Genomic DNA, 18296 nt, shown 5'->3' with positions numbered 1-18296 from the left:
TAGGATGAACCATCTAGGGTGAGGGGGAGGCTACCCTCTTCCTGACCAAGGATGTTTGACCCTTTGATCAGCAACACACACACACACACACACACACACACACACACACACACACACACACACACACACACACACACACACACACACACACACACAGGCAAGGTACTCTTTGTTTGTATGTAGACGTCGTATGTTAATGAACCTATGCATATTCATGTAACCTCAATAAAAGAACAGTGGTACGGGAGAACGGACGAGAGCTACTGGGGTCAAGCGAAGGGATGGCGCTCTGTCCAGTCTCTCCCGTGCACGAGTACCATGAAGAACTTTGCCTATTTGTGTCTTGCTCAGCAGTGTAATTATATTGTCTTCAACGTTCCAGCGGATGGGTTCAAGCTACAAACCTATCATCACTGGTGACAATTACAGTGTATCACTGCTTTAACCTGTTTACCTGACAGCTTCAACACAGCAGACTAGATGTTTCCAGCTGGTTTCACAGCTAATAGAAACACATATATTTGGTGATGAGTAATAACTGTGCCATGTGAAGATTTAAAAAAAAAAACTCAGTTTATATATTTATTGTGATTTTGTCAGTTGTATAATGTCTGATGATGTTTCATTCATTATTTTAGTGCTCAGTACAGTCAGACATGGAAACACTGAAGGTGAGAAACTGTTTTCTTCTTCTTGTGTTGCTCTAAATGACGTCCTCTGTGTTATATTTTGTATCATGAACCAAACATTTCATTGATTTATTGGTTAAAATGTTAATATAACCATGTTAACTGTGTGAGCAATCAAACACACACCCACGATACAAACTGTACATTTACTGAAGAGCTGTGGCTTCATACATGTAGATTTTCTTTTCATGTTTATCTGATCTGAAAACATCAACAGTGTGTGTAGTGCAGATTATCTCACTGAGTTTTGCTGTTCTTCACATCACACTGACCTGTGATGTGAAGAACTCTGCTGACTTTGAATATGACTGGTTCAGAGAACCCAGTGTTTACTCTAACCAGAAGACCAAAGTAGCTGGTGAATCAAAGAGAGAACTTGTGACCTCTAAAGGCGGCATCTACGCCTGCATAGGAGGTATAAAAGGGACAAATTTACTCACACTAGAAAGTGATGCAGTCACCATTCAGGAAACTGGTGAGTTTAAAAATGTTATAAGAAATAAAACAACATGGGTTCCCCAAAGTTTGGAGATCAGAGGGGGATAATATTATGACAAAAACTTATGTTAAAAAGTGATTCATGGCCCCAACCTGCCAAGTTATTTCTGAATATATAAACTGTTGTAAAGTTAATAAATAATAAACAATAATTGGGTTATAATATTTGATAATACTGTTTTTATTTTTACTGTTAATATGTTAATCAGTCAGAAATTAAATGTGTGGCTCAGTCGTTCATAAACGTGTTTTGTGATTTGGCCCCTGATGCTCCAGTTGTCACAGTTCAGCATTTTGAGTCTCGTGTGTTTTGGTATTTTATAATATGTTTTATGTTCTGAGTCCTTTGCTGTTTTGATTATTGCAGTTATTATTATTATTATTATTATTACCCCAGGATCAGTTATGGCTGTTACGGTTTTAGTTCTTAGGTTTTGTTTTATGTGTTCATGTTGTGTTTACTCTGTGCCTTTCTGTCCCACGTTTCAGGTCTCTATGTTCTGTCTCAGTCTCTGTTAAGTTTACATGTCTAGAGTTCAGTCGGTGTGTTTCCTGTTTTATTTTGAAGGTCTGCGTCTCATGTCAGTGTTTCTAGTTTTGTTTCCCTTGTCTCGTCCTGCCTAATAGACCCTGTGCATGAGAAAATGATAACTTCCTGCTTTGAGACCGGATGTGAGGTTGTAAATTTCTGGTAGCTTTACTTTGCGGTCAATTGCTACTGTGAAGATATACTCCAAAATCATGTCCAGAACTCAAAAACTGAAAGATCGCGTTAAGTTATAAAGAGCAGAAGGTGGGAACACTCACCACTGTGTGTCACAAAAAATCTAATGATCAATTTTGACGTTTAAGCGTTTAGATCAATCAGTTGTTTACATCACTCAAAAGAAGCAGAACTGCATCACTGCAGCAGAAGACACATCGTCCACATTCAGAAGCACATCTCTGTATAGTGACTGGTCTTATGATTTAAACAGGCAAATGTTCAGCATTCAAACTACAGGTGAAGAATAGTCAAACCAGATGTTTCCATGTTATGTCGATATCAGCTAGTCAAGTACACACCTACACAGCATGTTAACAAACCGTGAAAAAAGCCACACAAAAAATGAATGATTGCTGGTAAGGGTTTCTATACATTAGTATTTATGAAGGGTATGTTGTGACTTACCTTCAAAATTACAGTGGTCCTTCGCTATGACGCGGTTCACCTTTCAACTCGCTGTTTAGCAGATTTGTTAGTGCAAGTTTGCACGTTTTTTTTTCTACATCACATTGTGTCCTGCGTCCTGATCGCTGCAGACGATCTCCTCTGTGCCGTCTCTGCTGCACAGTACACAATCGCTGCATCGATGGCTAGCAGTGTGACTCTGAAGTGCAGTCACACTGCTTTTTCCCCAACAAACACAACAATGTCGACGAAACGTTTACCACCATCAAAAAAATAAAATTGGCTACTTGATTTCACCTATCGCTGGTTATTTTTAGAACATAACACCCGCGATTAATGAGGGACCGCTGTTTACAAATACTGAGAAATATAGAATTTAAATCCTTTCTCTGTTCTGCTCTGAGGCGCGGGGGAAAAATATCGACAGGTCTATGAACAGCATCTACAAACATATTCCGTAAATGCCCAAGACATCTCGAGAAATGTAAATCTCACCTCGATTCATCAATTTGGTTGACTTGTTTTGGAAAAAGCGGCAGTAAACAAGGGGCGAATATAACACCGGAAACGAAGCGCCCTACAGGAGTTTCCCCACCGGAAGTAGCATATGCTAATGTGCACATAGTCTATTACTCCCAGCTGTGCTCTCCTTTTGTCTCATTCCCTTCATCATACTGCAGCTCTGTTACCATGTTGAGACAGAAATCAGAGAAAATTTGAAATGTCTTAAACTGAGAGGAAAGAAAAAACAATATAAAGAAAATATTTGTGTAGATTTTGTTTTGTTGGAATTTGAGTGACTTGAAGAAATCTTTTAAAATTTATGATATTTTACATTTACATTGTATCAGGTGTATATTTTCTTACCTGATTTTTCATAACAGCATATAGACCCAGGGCCATATCCATTTACCCAGAGTCACTAACTGAAAATCTTCAGATCTGTTTTAGGTATGATTGATTGTTTTTATGCAATTTTAATGAATCATCTGCATATTTATATAATTTTCCTCCTTTTTCACAACATCAGATAAACCCAGGGCCATGCTGACAGCAGGAACAACAATCATACCAGTAGGGGGCAGTGTGACACTGACCTGCTCTGTGCAGAGCTCTGATGGATGGAAATATGAGTGGTTCAGACGAACCCAAACAACCTCTGAAGTTCAAATCAGAGATCAACAAAACAGAGATATCAGAGTATCTCAAGGAGGAATCTACCGCTGCAGAGGAACAAGAGGAAACCCAGTTTACTACACTGATATAAGTTATGATGTCACCATTGAGATAACCTGTGAGTTCAGTCACTTAGTTTGAAATATACATTCACTCATGATTATCAAACATACAATGTTGAGTTTTCTGTGTTGATTTCATGTTTCTGTTTGTATCTCAACTGTTAATATGTGTGAACAGTTTCCAATAAAGTTGTTGTAAAACAACAACCCAACTGGCCTCAGATATTCAGAGGTGAGACGATCACTCTGACATGTGAGGTGCAGGAAGGAGGTGAAACCACTGAGTGGGAGTATGGATGGAGAGAACGCGGGACACCCACACAGTGGACACACAATAATGATTGGACATTCAGAGTTTCTGAGTCCAGCAGTGGAGACTACATGTGTAAGAGTCGACGCAGAGATGACTCATATTCTTCAACAGAGTGGAGTGAAGCCTTCACATTGTCAGTATCAAGTAAGTCATGTTTGTTGTGTGATCTCCATTTGACAAATGTCATAATGGTCAGCACAGGATGAATTCAATGGTCTACAAAGCATGTTACATTGTTGGTCAGACAAAGAGCTGCAGCTGATAGTAGCCTCATTGTAGACAGTTTGTCACCACTTTGTGTCATGAACTTTCAGCTGGTATAGAGACGCCAATGCTGACCTGCTGCTCCATCACCTGAGGACCATAATGACAGAAATAAACAGAGATAATAATAATAATAATAATAATAATAATAATAATAATAATAATAATAATAATAATAATAATAATAATAATAATAATAGTAGTAGTAGTAGTAGTTTACAACAAATAACAATAAATCTACAGTTTGTATTTTTTTTTAAGTCATTCTGGCCTGTCCTCTCATAAAACACTGCCATTTGTTAAAATAAAACACACACATGACTGTGTTTAATACAAAAAGCAATGATGACCAATTAGATTTAGAGCTCAATTGAAAACATTTATGGTTGGAGCCACACCAGCTTCACTCCAAAAACGACACCAGAGCAAAGCAGCAGATGGAGGAGAATCGAGGGAGGGAAGTTAAAAATATAACATAAACATAAAAATATTGTTACTGTTACTATGACTACCATAATCTCCACCACTAGTCACCTCCAGCAGGAGGATACTGAGATTGAGCCCTTTAAAGTCACTCACAGAACCTGAAGATGGTCCAGTTCAGTGTGTGTGTGTGTGTGAATGTAGAATCACATAAGTGATGGATATGTTTGATTTACTGATATTATTAATGATGTGATTTTTTATATTTGATGTTAGTTACTGTCTCTGACTGTATCAGTGAAGACCTCCCTGCTTTATCACTGTAACCAGTAGCATTTATTCATAATGTGTGTTCAAATATTCAGAAATAGTATAAAATACAGAGTATCTTTAATTAATTTTGTTATGGAAACTTTTTTCATGCTGTGAAATTTGAAACTTTAACCAGGACTGCTGTATTTTACCTGTTACTTTGCTCACAAATGCTGTAATCGATCATTACTACATGTATGTGTTTTAATGTATAATAACAGCAACAGCAGATAAAAATATAGTTTTAAAAAGGAAAAGAAACATTTAAACCTTCACAAAAGGTGACTTCTTTCTATTATACAGTATAAAACAAACACCAAACATTTCCCTCTTAACACATCATTGTGTTTCCTTCAGCAGTGAACTCCATTAGTTTACATTCAGTGTAACTTCTTCAGGCCAGAAAATGGACAAATAGTTTTACTATTCTTACTTTGTGATGTAAGAGTTACTGCAGCTCTGGCATCATGTTGACATAGACACAATTCAGCAACAGAAAATCAAACTGTCTTAAAGTGCAGAGAAAAAAGTTTGTTCTTTCATCTGGGGAGTTTTTAAAGTTTAAATGTATTTTCTTGTATTTTTAGTCAAGAGGATGAAAAATGTACATGTTTCCTTTTTCATAACATCAGATAAACCCAGGGCCACACTGACAGCAGGAACTACAATCATACCAGTAGGGGGCAGTGTGACACTGACCTGCTCTGTGCAGAGCTCTGATGGATGGAAATATGAGTGGTTCAGACGAACCCAAACAACCTCTGAAGGTCAAATCAGAGATCAACAAAACAGAGATATCAGAGTATCTCAAGGAGGAATCTACCGCTGCAGAGGAACAAGAGGAAACCCAGTTTACTACACTGATAGAAGTGATGATGTCACCATTGAGATAACCTGTGAGTTCAGTCATTTAGTTTGAAATATACATTCACTCATGATTATCAAAAATACAATGTGAAGTTTTCTGTGTTGATTTCATGTTTCTGTTTGTATCTCAACTGTTAATATGTGTAAACAGTTTCCAATAAAGTTGTTGTAAAACAACAAGCCAACTGGCCTCAGATATTCAGAGGTGAGACGATCACTCTGACATGTGAGGTGCAGGAAGGAGGTGAAACCACTGAGTGGTGGTATGATTGGAGAGGACCCAGCACACCCACACAGTGGACACACAATAATGATGTGACATTCAGTGTTTCTGAGTCCAGCAGTGGAGACTACATGTGTAAGAGTCGACGCAGAGATGACTCATATTCTTCAACAGAGTGGAGTGAAGCCTTCACATTGTCAGCATCAAGTAAGTCATGTTTGTTGTGTGATCTCCATTTGACAAATGTCATCATGGTCAGCACAGGATGAATTCAATGGTCTACAAAGCATGTTACATTGTTAGTCAGACAAAGAGCTGCAGCTGATAGTAGCCTCATTGTAGACAGTTTGTCACCACTTTGTGTCATGAACCTTCAGCTGGTATAGAGACGCCAATGCTGACCTGCTGCTCCATCACCTGAGGACAATAATGACATAAACAGGATAAATAAATAATATATTCAAACAAATAACAATTGATCTACAATTTCTATAAAAAGAATAAAAGTAATTCTGAACTATCATCTGATCAAATAAATAAACACACACAGACATACCACCAAAAATAGTGGTACTGTTTCTATGATTAACAGTCTCATAACTCTGAGTCACTGCCACTCACCTTTAGCAGGAGGCTGATTGAGATTGATCCCTTTAAACTCCCAGGTCCTAAAGACGGACCAGCTTATTAATCAATCTTCAAGTACTTTTTAAATACAGCAAAGAAAATATAAAACTTTCACAGCTTTGATCAAAACGATTGTACAATTTGTATCTCTTCAAGATCACCAAGATTTGTTGATGTTCACCATTTACATCTAGTTATTTAAACGGTTTTGATTCAGTCACATGCAGCACACAGGACTGACAGCGCACAATCTGCTTTGAGGTAGCAGCCAAGAAAGATGTAGTTTGTGTCTATGAACAGTGAACATCCGTATGTACACGATTCAGTCATTGACTTTTGTTCTTTTTCTAAACTGAACTGCAGATAAACCAAAGGCCAAACTGAGAGCTGATAACACAGCTGTTCCAGTAGGGGGCAGTGTGACCCTGACCTGCTCTGTGAACCCATCATCATCATCTGGATGGAAATACTACTGGTACAGAGATAATACCACAGTGGATGTTGTCCCCACATCAAATGGACAAATCAATGTCTCACAGGAAGGACTCTACAGGTGCAGAGGAGGAAGAGGAAACCCAGTTTACTACACAGAGGACAGCCAAGAAATTCAGATTAACATAACTGGTGAGTTTGGATTCAGCAACAATATTGAATAGATTGATGATTGAGGATTACTATGAAGGTCAAACAGCATTATATCTCATGGTAACCTCTTTGGCATTGTAAAAATGATCTTATTGGAAATGGTTGAATATGAGTAGTCATGTAAAATGTGGAGTCTAGAGAATCAGTGTCAGGAATGTGATCCAAGGAGGGGAGACTAGGTGGGATTATGAATGTGAAACAATCATTTTCAGCAAATCTCCAAATCAACATAAATTCACAATTAGTTCTGTAACAATTCTACAAGTAAGACTGCAAGTAGTGTAGAACAGGAGTCACAACATGAAACCACAGAGCAGAGTCATGCTGACAGTTTCTGACAGGAAACAGAAAATCTCAATGTAAACATCAGCTTTTGTTTCTTTATATTAAGATTTGACTGTTTGACATATTTATATAGTAAAAGTTTGTAACGCAGATTTACTGAAGTCAACATTTAAGAGGAAATTTAAGAGACTTGTGTTTATGTGTTCATTGTGGGGAGTCAAGTCATTTAAACACAGCAGGAGTTGACTCAAAGTGGTTTCAAGTCAAGGAAAATCGATGAACTGGATTTATTATAAAATTATCTTATAAAATATCAAATATAATTAAACTTTATTATTTGTTGTCACTATCTTTGGCAGAATTTTCATCTCCTGTGTGGTTGATGGTTGGACTGGTTTGTGGAGTCTCTCTCATTATTATTCTCCTGCTCTTGTTGTATCTCTGCAGACAGTCCAAGTGTAAGAGCCTCTTCTTTTCATGCTGTATTACAGAGTTAATTTACTACACACACTTTAATTATTCACACATATACATGTATTCTGATCTCATGACACAAAATATCAGTGGAACAATTTATACATGACAAACATGTGTAATAACATTTGTCTCTTTCACAGATTCCTGCTTCACCAGGTTGGTAAAATACTTTTTATTATTATTTTAAACAAACATCAGTTACTTTTGAGTTTATTGTGTTTGTTTCCTGTTTCAGGTGGATCCAGTCTGAGAGTCACAGTCCGGGCTCCTCCACAAATCATGGAGTCAACCAGAATGAAACTCATGAATACAACTCTGTTCATCCTGGTCAGCACTTAAACCGATCTTTATTATCATTATTAATATTGACTTTTCATTCAGTCTCCATTAACAGGAACATTTCTTAGGTTCAGTTTGTGCTCAGCAGCTTTTCAAAGAACATTTATCAAAATCCAGCTGGACAAACATCCAAATAACCAGCTGACTACATGCACAAAAGATCAGAAACAAACAGGATTTTACAACCTGATTGTATCTTTAACTCGACTGAAAGAATCCACAAATGTTATTGTTTCATATCAGAACAACACAAACAGTAACACCATGATGGGTTCATGCTCTGAAAATATCTGACAGTCCTGGATTTGACTTAAACACAACTAATGAAATTGAATGTGATGTGTTCACAAACATTTTTACATTTCAGGTGCAGATGAACCCGGAGACGTCACATACTCTCTTATTAAACTTCAAAACCTTAGAAAGAAGAGTGAGTACACAAAACACGGTGTAGAAAAAAGCCTGGGAAGTTTTTAAAGTGTTTAAAATGTTTTCATTATTTTCATTAATCTGATCATCTTCACAGGGAAGCATCATAAAGCAGAGCAGAGTGCTGTTTACTCTGAGGTGAAGATGGGAGCTGCAGGTACAGTCACAACAGTCTCATTCAGTGTTTGTACTTGAACGTGTCATCACATCATTATATTGCAGGTAATTATAGGTCAACATGGCGTTTAGTTATTCACTGACCAAGCTTAGCTACTACATACGACCACTACACATCAGCAGAGTTGAATCTTATACACATCGAGGGCCGTTCAGAGTTTAGTGTAAGTTTGTCTGCTTCATATACAGAATGATATTGTTATTGTACAGTATGGTATTGTCCATCTATATGTCCCTGAACTAAACAGTTTCTCTCATGTTTTTACTCTGTAATGTTCTTGTCATCATATCTGTGCTGAACAAATGTGTCCTGAGCTCTGACGTCTCTTTTAGAGGACAGTCTGATGTATGCTGAGGTCAAACAGCCCAAAAAAGAAAAAGCCAAGAAAAACAAAGGTGAGCAAAGTCTGCCATCATCTCCACTGAATATTGTTCATCATGTTTATCTGCTCTTACAATGTAAATCTGTTTGTTTTAATATTTATATTTATGTATTCACACTTTGTCAGCTATTTAAAATCTTCTCTTTTATCTTTGCATTAGTGGAGACATCCAGTTTCCTCCTGGTTAATGATATTATTGTTTTCAATGATCTTCTCGTCATTCACAGGAACATCAAGTCCTGCAGCTGATGCAGCAGTTTATTCTGAAGTCACATCAGGAAGCTCTCTCAGTAATTCTGCTGCCATGCAGGCTGATTTATTCTTCACATTATTAAATGTCTTCAGCTCATAATATCTTTACATGTTGGAAATCACTTTGTCTCTTTGTGCTCGTCTTACAGGTCAGTGAGGAGAGCTGTAGCAGCAAAGCCAAGAAGAAGCTTTTCATGAAGCCACTCTTGCTCCTCTGCTGCCCAAATATCAGACATGCTCAGCTTTATGTGCAGTTACAATATTACACCATAATATCATATAATTCAGTATAAACCAAATGGAGGTGTATTCATATTCACCTAGAGACTATAAAAAGCTGAGCAACCCGTCACCATTTTGAGACATGTGCCTGACCCTCTGGTAGCATCTCTCCCGTCCGGACGTTGTAATGCTCTTATTGTGGAATTGTATGGAAATAAATGATTGTTGATTGAGCATTTATACACCGAGTATTGTCCTTCCTTCAGCCCAAAGATTCAAAGAACTGCGTGTTTTCAACAACTTGGTGCCGTGTGACCCGGATCTTTGGTGTGCTGAGGAGGTGTAGATTTGGCCTTTGGTGAGATCGTGGGGCAAAGTGAACAGAAGGCCGGCCTAAAACAGAAAGGTAAGCACAGCCTGTTGTATTATACCAAATGTGCATATTGGGCTTTCCAAATTAATCTGTTCACTGAGTTACATGTATTTTCACAGTAAATTGGTCGGTGTCTGGTTTTTGGCGCAAGATACTAACAACATAAGTTGAGGATGAATTCCAGTGTGTTAAATAAACTGCTTCTACCGAGATACTAATAACATACTACGTTGGACTAGTTGCAGTAAACTGCTTCTACCGAGATACTAATAACATACTACGTTGGACTAGTTGCAGCCACTTTACCTTCCACATTTAATTTTGTCTAATACTGGCTTCTGTAGCAATAATACATTAGAATTTATTCTGAAGACACGGCCATTAGTTCAGTACATTGAAGTCGAGGTTTGAAGTTTGTTTATGGTGTCGGTTACGTCCTGGCTCTTGCCGGCTATGAAATAGAAGTTGATTTAAGGAAAAGCAGATGCTGGCTTCACGGTGCGGTTGAACGCTGGCAACGCGAGAGCGAAACACGTCCGTAGGTTTGGTTTATGATACGGCGTGTTCCGGTGATATGCGGCCGTGAAGTGCAGTAGTGGTTGGTGCTAATTTTAGTACATTGAACAGAGGCTTGACGGTGGTTTGTGGCGCCAGTCGAGTTTTTTTTTAAGGGCTGCGGTCATAAAACAAAGTAAAATTTTACTTGCCAAGAAGTACATAGAGCAAAACCTGGTTTATGATGTCGGGTATAACTTCAGGGGACGCAGGCACCACTTTTATGATGCGACTTTGCCCCGTTGTGGCGGTCATAAGCGCAGAGAAAGGGGTATTTTGGTCTATGGTGCAGTGTGCTTCAGAAGATCTAATAGTTGAGCTCAGAGGTTTCTGTGCAAATTTCTGCTGATGAGGAGCGCTCTCTGTGTGTCTCACTGATGGTGAAACGCGCTGTGTGTGTAAGGTGCGCTCTGGCTGTGGGTGAGGCGCGCGCTGAGTGTGCTTTTTGTGTGTGTGAAGTCTGAACACAGTGACAGTGACGGTTGATGTGTTTGATTAGGAGGACATTAGAGCAAATACACATTTTAGGATCAAAGGTTGATGCCTAGTGTACCTGTGGAACATTTTGCCCTAGGAGTGGCGACCCTCCTGTCCGTGGACGCGTGGCCAGGACCGGCGTTGTCCGGGTGCCGAGGTGGTGACTTGGGGAGGTGAGGGCCCCCGCATAGCTACGGAAATAACACTGGAACGGCCGTGTAATCACGGGTTCACATTTATTCCGGACTAGAACAAGACACATTTTGCGAACAAACGTTGAGTCTAGATTAGTAAAGAAATAAAAAGGTTGAATTCCTCGTTTCAGTGGTTGAAATTGTTGTGTGCCTGTCCCCTGACGAGTGTGAAATTAAAATAAAGAGGGAATTTGGAGCCACATAGAGATAGACGGGCATAATTGGGTGTATTACTCTGTGGTGTAATAAAAATAAAAAGGAGAGATAGTAAGAGGTGTGCAGTGGAGAATTATGGAGGAGTACAGAGAGGAATGTGTTGGGAGACTGGCGTACAGTTTACGCTGTCAAGGTAGGCGTGTTGCCTGCTTATCGGTTTAAAAGTGATGAAAATGAAATTAAAATAAATCTCTTAGTGTGTTAATACAGGAAGCTGCGGACCTGGACCAACTGCCCCCACAAGCACAGCGGCCGAAGCAAAATTATAGGTAATGGGAACCACACCCAGCACGAATCAGCAGCTGTGAAAAAGACAGCAGCGAGGAGAGAATTAGAGGAGAAATTAAGAGAAGTTTTAACACATAAAATTGGGGCCAACGGACTTGTGGAGGTTGGGAAGGCGTCCGGAGCATCACAACAAAAAGGTGAAACAAAAACACACACAAGCAGAGAAATCTGAGAGAAAGGCTCCTTTTAAGGTAACGCCTAGTTTGAGAAAAGATAAAATTAACCTGCTTTTATACAAATGCACATACACGCAATGAAGAAACAGCTTACACTCATGAACACGTGAAGATTTTCCAGCAAGGTTAAAGAAAAATTAACATACTTAAATGATGAAGTCTATACAATACTGACAAAGAAACCCTCTGGGTTGCAGGACAACAATTTAACTAAAAAAAAAAAAAAAAAAGGAACACTAGTCTAACCAACCAGGCAAGACACAACAAATTTAGTGGTTAAAAGATTCAAATTGTGACATGTTTTCTGTTGATTGATTAAGAAAAGTGATTACTGAATGAAAGAAAGTTCCTTTTTGGGCTTTTAAACATGATCTTAAGAATTTTAATATGTACCTGTGTTGTCCTGTCAACTTGGTGGGTTAGGAGTTGATTATATCGGGAGACAAAAAACAAAAAAAAGGGGGAGAGAAGGCTGACACAGGGCCTGGCCCCATTGTCTCCCCTCTGAATAACACAGCCAACACAACAACATTTTCCTGTTCGTTTGTTTTTGTTTTTTGTTTGTTTTTGTTTTGTTTTTGTTTTTGTTTTTTCTATACATATTTAATTACAGGCTGCTTTGCCGGCCCTGAAAGCCGAGGCTGACTGGACTCCTGCTCTCCCCCATACGTGACACTGACCAAATGCTGCAACAGCTGGACCCACAACAACGACCTGAGAATGTCAACAGTGCTGCAGGAATGTGATCTCATGCAGCAGAGACGGAGAGCACTAAACCTAAGGCCCGTTTCACTACACGGGGGAAAAATTCCCAGACTGCGTCAGCTGACAGAGCTGTGACGAGACGCCCGCCAAGCCCGAATGAAAAGTAAGGCCGAGCGAAAGAATGCTGACCTTGATAACTTTGCATTCACACTGTGCAGGACAGTGATGGACCAACACGGATGATCGGGTGGCGAAAAAGGGCGTGACCGAGACAGGAGGAGTAACTGAGGTCAGAAGGCACCTCAGAATGGACAAAAACACAGAAGAAGATGCAGGTTTCACCTGCGGTGAACATCGACACTGGAGAAAGGACTGCCCCAATTGGGGTCAGAACCAGGACGGACTGAATTTTGAGCAGCAGCAGCAGCAATGGTCGCAAACAAACTGAAAAACGAGGGGGGCAGGACCCCAGGGCATGCTTCAGGCCGTGGTTTACCCAGAACACCAGAACAGGAAAGTGATGAACACACACACACACACACACACACACACACACACACACACACACACACACACACACACACACACACACACATCTCCAAACACACAGATTCAGAATGAAGTGAAATACACACATGAACACGTGCACTCGTTGAGTGAGTGAGAAAGGACACGCACACACACACACACACACACACACGGGAATGTTGATTCACTGAGAAGTGATGCACACACATACACATGCACACGCTTGTGCAATGAAGAGTGATCCACACGCACACACACATACACGCTGATGCAATGAAGAATGCTTTGCTTATGCTGATATGCAAAATGCTGCACACAAACATCCCAATGCATAATTTTTATGAGGAGCCATTGATTTCCATTGATTACCATTTGTTATGGCCCTGTCCATAATCTGTTTTGGTGGCTGTTGTTGTCTGTGCCTTTAAGTCTTTGCAGGTCCCGGAGTGGAGGAGCTGACGGCTGCTGATTGGTCCCCTGGCCATGTGATCTTCATTCAAATCCCTCACCAGCAGTTGTCCCGGGGCAGCCACTGACAGCAGCAGCAGACCTGACCCTGGCCTCCAAAACCTGAGACTTTTGTGCGACTTTTTTGGAGTTTTGTATATAGTGTGTACATTAGTTTTCATTGTAAATAGCCTTGTAAATAGCACTGCAACAGAAGGGGTGAGCTGCCTTATTGTTTTTCCTTGCACTGTTTTCTCCTGTTTATTTCAGTTAGGGAGTTAGGTGTAGCGCTTGTCTTTTGTTTGATATTTGATTTCACATAGGGTTGTAGATAACACCTCCTCCTGACTTAGCTTGTTTTGTTTGTTATTTTGGCCTTTGTTCACCCCGGAGCTTCATTTTTGCAGTGCAGAAAAATAAATCACGATTCACTAAGAAATTGGTTTCCCTTTGTGTATGGTTTTGGGGACCAGGGCGGGGCAATTCTTTCAAACTTGTGTTGCGTTCCTGTACCCCTAGACTGGGGCGTAACATAAAGTGGGGGCTCGTCCTTTTTTTTTTTTTCTTTTGCCATTCTTTTTGCTCATTGTATTTTGTGGGTTGTCTGCAGTTTTTGGTTGGCAGTTTTCTTGTAGTGTTGGGGGTGATCTAGTCACAATGACTTTTGATGTGGATGATTTTGCACTACAACCCACCGTGGATAAGTTGGATCGATGCACAAAGGCGGATTTGTTGTTGGTGGCAGATTTGTTTAATGTTAGTGTGCCTTTACATGCTAAAAAGGCTGAAATTAAGCAGTGCCTGACAGCTCAGCTGGTGGATAAGGGGGTTTTTGCGGAGTCGAAACCTCGGCCGGTTGAGGCGACTGGAGGTTTGGTGGTGGATGCGGGAGCAGAAGCTGCTGCAACCATCCCAAAAGCTCCCAGTGGACGGGTGTCGCCAGGGGCGGAGGCTCCTGCTGCCATTCAGATCCCAAACGTTAGCCCAGCCGGACAATCAACAGGATTGGTTACGGAGGATCTTGGGCTCGCCCTTCGCCTGAAAGAGGTGGAGCTTGCGACTAAGTCCAAAGAAGTTGAGCTTATGCATCTCCGCATAAGGGCTATGGAGCTGGATCCTTCCCGACAGCGCAATGTTACCTCTACCCCAGTGAGTAAAATTGTGAGTAAATCTTCTGATTCACTCTCCTCTGACCAATTTGATGCAAGCAGGCAAATTGCTTTAGTGCCACCTTTTAGAGAAAGTGAGGTTGACTCTTACTTTAATGCCTTTGAACGCATCGCAACCACTTTGAAATGGCCCAAGGATGTGTGGCGTTTGTTGCTGCAGTGTAAATTGGTGGGGAAAGCACAGGGAGTGTGTGCGAGCTTGTCTATTGATGACAGCCTGGATTATGAAATTGTGAAATCCACTATTTTAAGGGCTTATGAGCTAGTTCCAGAGGCATATCGCCAGAGGTTTCGGTCGTGTGAAAAATCTGCCAACCAAACACATGTAGAGTTTGCCAGGGGGAAGACTCTCTTGTTTGATAAGTGGTTAGCTGCAAGTAAAGTGAAGGACTTTGCTCAGCTAAGAGAATTGGTCCTGCTGGAGGAATTCAAAACGTGTCTTCCAGAGAATGTTGCTGTATATATCAATGAGCAAAAGGTGGATTCGTTGTCTAAAGCTGCTGTTCTCGCAGATGAGTTTGTGTTGACCCATCGCGTTGCGTTTTCAGCTGTGCGCCGTGAATGTGCCCCGTTGTCGAAACCTGCGAGGAGTTTGAGGGTTTCTCCTAAGCGTCAAACGCGCCCTGATCAGGTCCCCATGACTGTCCGAGAATGCTTTTATTGCCATGATACTGGCCATCTCATTGCCAGTTGTCCGTCGCTCCGTCGCAAAGAGCAAACTCACACATGGAAAAAGCCAAAAAGCATTGGTTTTGTTCAATCGGTTGCTACTCCTAATCCCGTCAGTGATGAACCAGGAAATGACAGTCTTGACAGCAGTTACCGACCATTCATTTCACAAGGGTTCGCCTCACTGACTGGAATAGAGGAGGATCGCGTGCCAATTGTAATTTTGCGCGACACTGGGGCTGCCCAGTCTCTCATTTTGGAAAGCGCGTTGCCTTTCTCAAGTAACTCGTTTTGTGGTGCTGATGCTCTCGTGTGGGGAGTGAAAATGAGTGTGTTACGAGCTCCGCTGCACAGAGTCTTCCTACAGACGCCTCTCGTTTCGGGCCCGGTAACAGTTGGGGTGCGCGCTCGCTTGCCCGTGCAGGGGGTTACTATGATTCTGGGGAATGATCTAGCCAATGGGAAAGTTTTCCCGATCCCTGAAGTAATTGAAAACCCCATCGATGATTTTGATTTTGTTTCTGAGTCTGCTGCTGACAGTCTGCCCTCTGTTTTTCCTGCCTGTGTTGTCACACGCGCCCACAAGCGTAAATATGGTGATGTTGACTTGTCTGACTCTTTTCTATGTTCTGAAGCTGTTCCTGAGAAAGCCGAACTGCCTGTGGAAAAAGCTGAAAAATGTGTGTCTGATAAACTGCTACCCGCTACACCTGACCTGTCTTTTGAGGTAAACAAAACAGATTTTATTCATGCGCAACAGAATGACCCGACTTTGGCCAAATGTTTACTTGCCGCAAATTCAAGCGATCAGAATCCCCGTGTCTACAGCATTGAAAATGATGTGTTAATGCGCAAATGGCATCCTCCCTCCTCTAGTGATCTTGGCTGGAACGTATTTCAACAAGCAGTTGTACCGCAAAATTTCCGACACCAAGTACTCAGCCTAGCACGTGGCAGTTTCTCTGGACATTTAGGAATTAGGAAGACCTACCTTCGTATTCTGCGTCACTTTTTCTGGCCAGGTTTGAAGACTGATGTGACCAAATATTGCCGCTCTTGCCACGTTTGCCAGGTCAGCGGAAAACCCAACCAGGTTATTCCTCCTGCTCCATTGCATCCAATCCCAGCCTTAGGCGAACCATTTGAGCACATAATCATCGATTGTGTAGGTCCGCTTCCAAAAACCAAGTCAGGACATCAGTACCTCTTGACTTTAATGTGCGCCGCCACACGCTTCCCCGAGGCTATTCCGTTACGCACTATCAAGGTCAAAGCCATTGTCAGAGCATTAGTAAACTTTTTCTCCCTTTTCGGTTTGCCTAAATCAGTTCAAACAGACCAAGGGTCTAACTTCATGTCCAAGATATTCGCTCAGGTCTTAAAATCGCTATCCATCAAGCATCAAAAATCCAGTGCATATCACCCCGAATCACAGGGTGCGCTTGAGCGTTTCCACCAGACTTTAAAAGCCATGATGAGGAAGTTCTGCCTCGAGTCAGGAAGAGAGTGGGACGAAGGTCTACCACTTCTCCTTCTAGCGGTGAGGGAGAGTGTGCAGGAGTCCACGGGTTTCAGTCCCGCAGAGCTGGTGTTTGGACACACAGTGCGTGGTCCCCTGCGGCTGCTTAAAGAGAGATATCTGTCCGACACAGTGTTAAGATTCATTATTGAGGAAGGGTACAAGAGGTGATCGAAGAATAACCACACCGATCCGGCCGGGTGAAGTCAAACGATGATTTTAATGAATACCCGCGTGGGAAGACACTCTGTACGCAGACAGCCAGTAGTCTTCAACTTAATCAAAGCATGAACAGATATTTTATAGCATCAGGGTTTATTTACTGACGCCCCTTCATACGTCACCAGTACATTTTATACATAGATCAGATCAACATCATCATGACTTTTCACCTAGAAAATCATCTCCTATTTTCATGGCGTGGTACTTTCCGTTCTTATCTTAAAATGAATTGTTCCTCTTTCTTGCCGAGACAACAAGGACGGTTCCTCTAAATAAATTTAACTCTATGTGTGTGTGTCACGACCTCACATGCTCTTTCTCAATTCACCGGTTGCACTTCTGACCTTTTACCAGACCAGAAGCTCACTGAGACTATGTGTATGTCTTCTACTAAATAAATGTTTTAATCAAGAACCTCTACTAAAACCTTAATATAAAATGATAAAGCTATCTGTTACATTGTTTAAGCCTCGTCTTAGCCTGCGGCTCAAAATAACTTCCTGGTTTCACTTCTGCATACAACTTCCTGTCAGCCTGCAACTCAGTCTTTCTGAAAGAGACACTGTCTAAACCTTGGAATGCAATATCCATGCTGCAGATTATATTATTAATGCAATGACAATTATTTAACAATAGCAGTAAAATAATTTCCCTCCTCGACACTCCCCCTTTTGACCTCTGGAACACCAGAGGTCACAATACATTGTGTCCTCACGCAGACCCTTCTCTGGTGGTCTCGAACCTCGAGATCTCCAGGATCCTCGCCCCTCCTGTGGTCGCCGAGATCAGTCTTCTGCAAAGGAAACAAAACACCTTTTCTTGCATCTCCCTAACTTATCCTATCTGGGACTCTTTAATCAAAAGCATGATCCTAATTATGCTCTTAACTTATTGACTTGTATTTATGTATACTCTTCAACGTTA

At 41.0% G+C, this 18296-nt stretch overlaps 1 long non-coding RNA gene and 1 pseudogene across 1 annotated transcript; both read left to right on the top strand.

The window, feature by feature from the left end:
- Positions 1 to 656: 656 nt before the first annotated feature.
- Positions 657 to 8848, top strand: LOC113017637 (carcinoembryonic antigen-related cell adhesion molecule 5-like; annotated as a pseudogene).
- Positions 8849 to 8906: 58 nt separating this feature from the next.
- On the top strand, positions 8907 to 9866 carry LOC113017648 (uncharacterized). The gene is made up of 4 exons (XR_003271530.1): positions 8907 to 8957; positions 9311 to 9373; positions 9588 to 9650; positions 9762 to 9866. It is a non-coding gene; the product is annotated as an uncharacterized LOC113017648 (long non-coding RNA).
- The last annotated feature ends 8430 nt before the right edge of the window (positions 9867 to 18296 follow it).

The sequence above is a fragment of the Astatotilapia calliptera genome, unplaced genomic scaffold, assembly GCF_900246225.1.
Source record: "Astatotilapia calliptera unplaced genomic scaffold, fAstCal1.2 U_scaffold_17, whole genome shotgun sequence".
Classification (NCBI taxonomy): Eukaryota; Metazoa; Chordata; class Actinopteri; order Cichliformes; family Cichlidae; genus Astatotilapia; species Astatotilapia calliptera.
The sequence above is the reverse complement of the archived record's forward strand: the minus strand, read 5'-3'. Positions and strand labels throughout refer to the sequence as shown.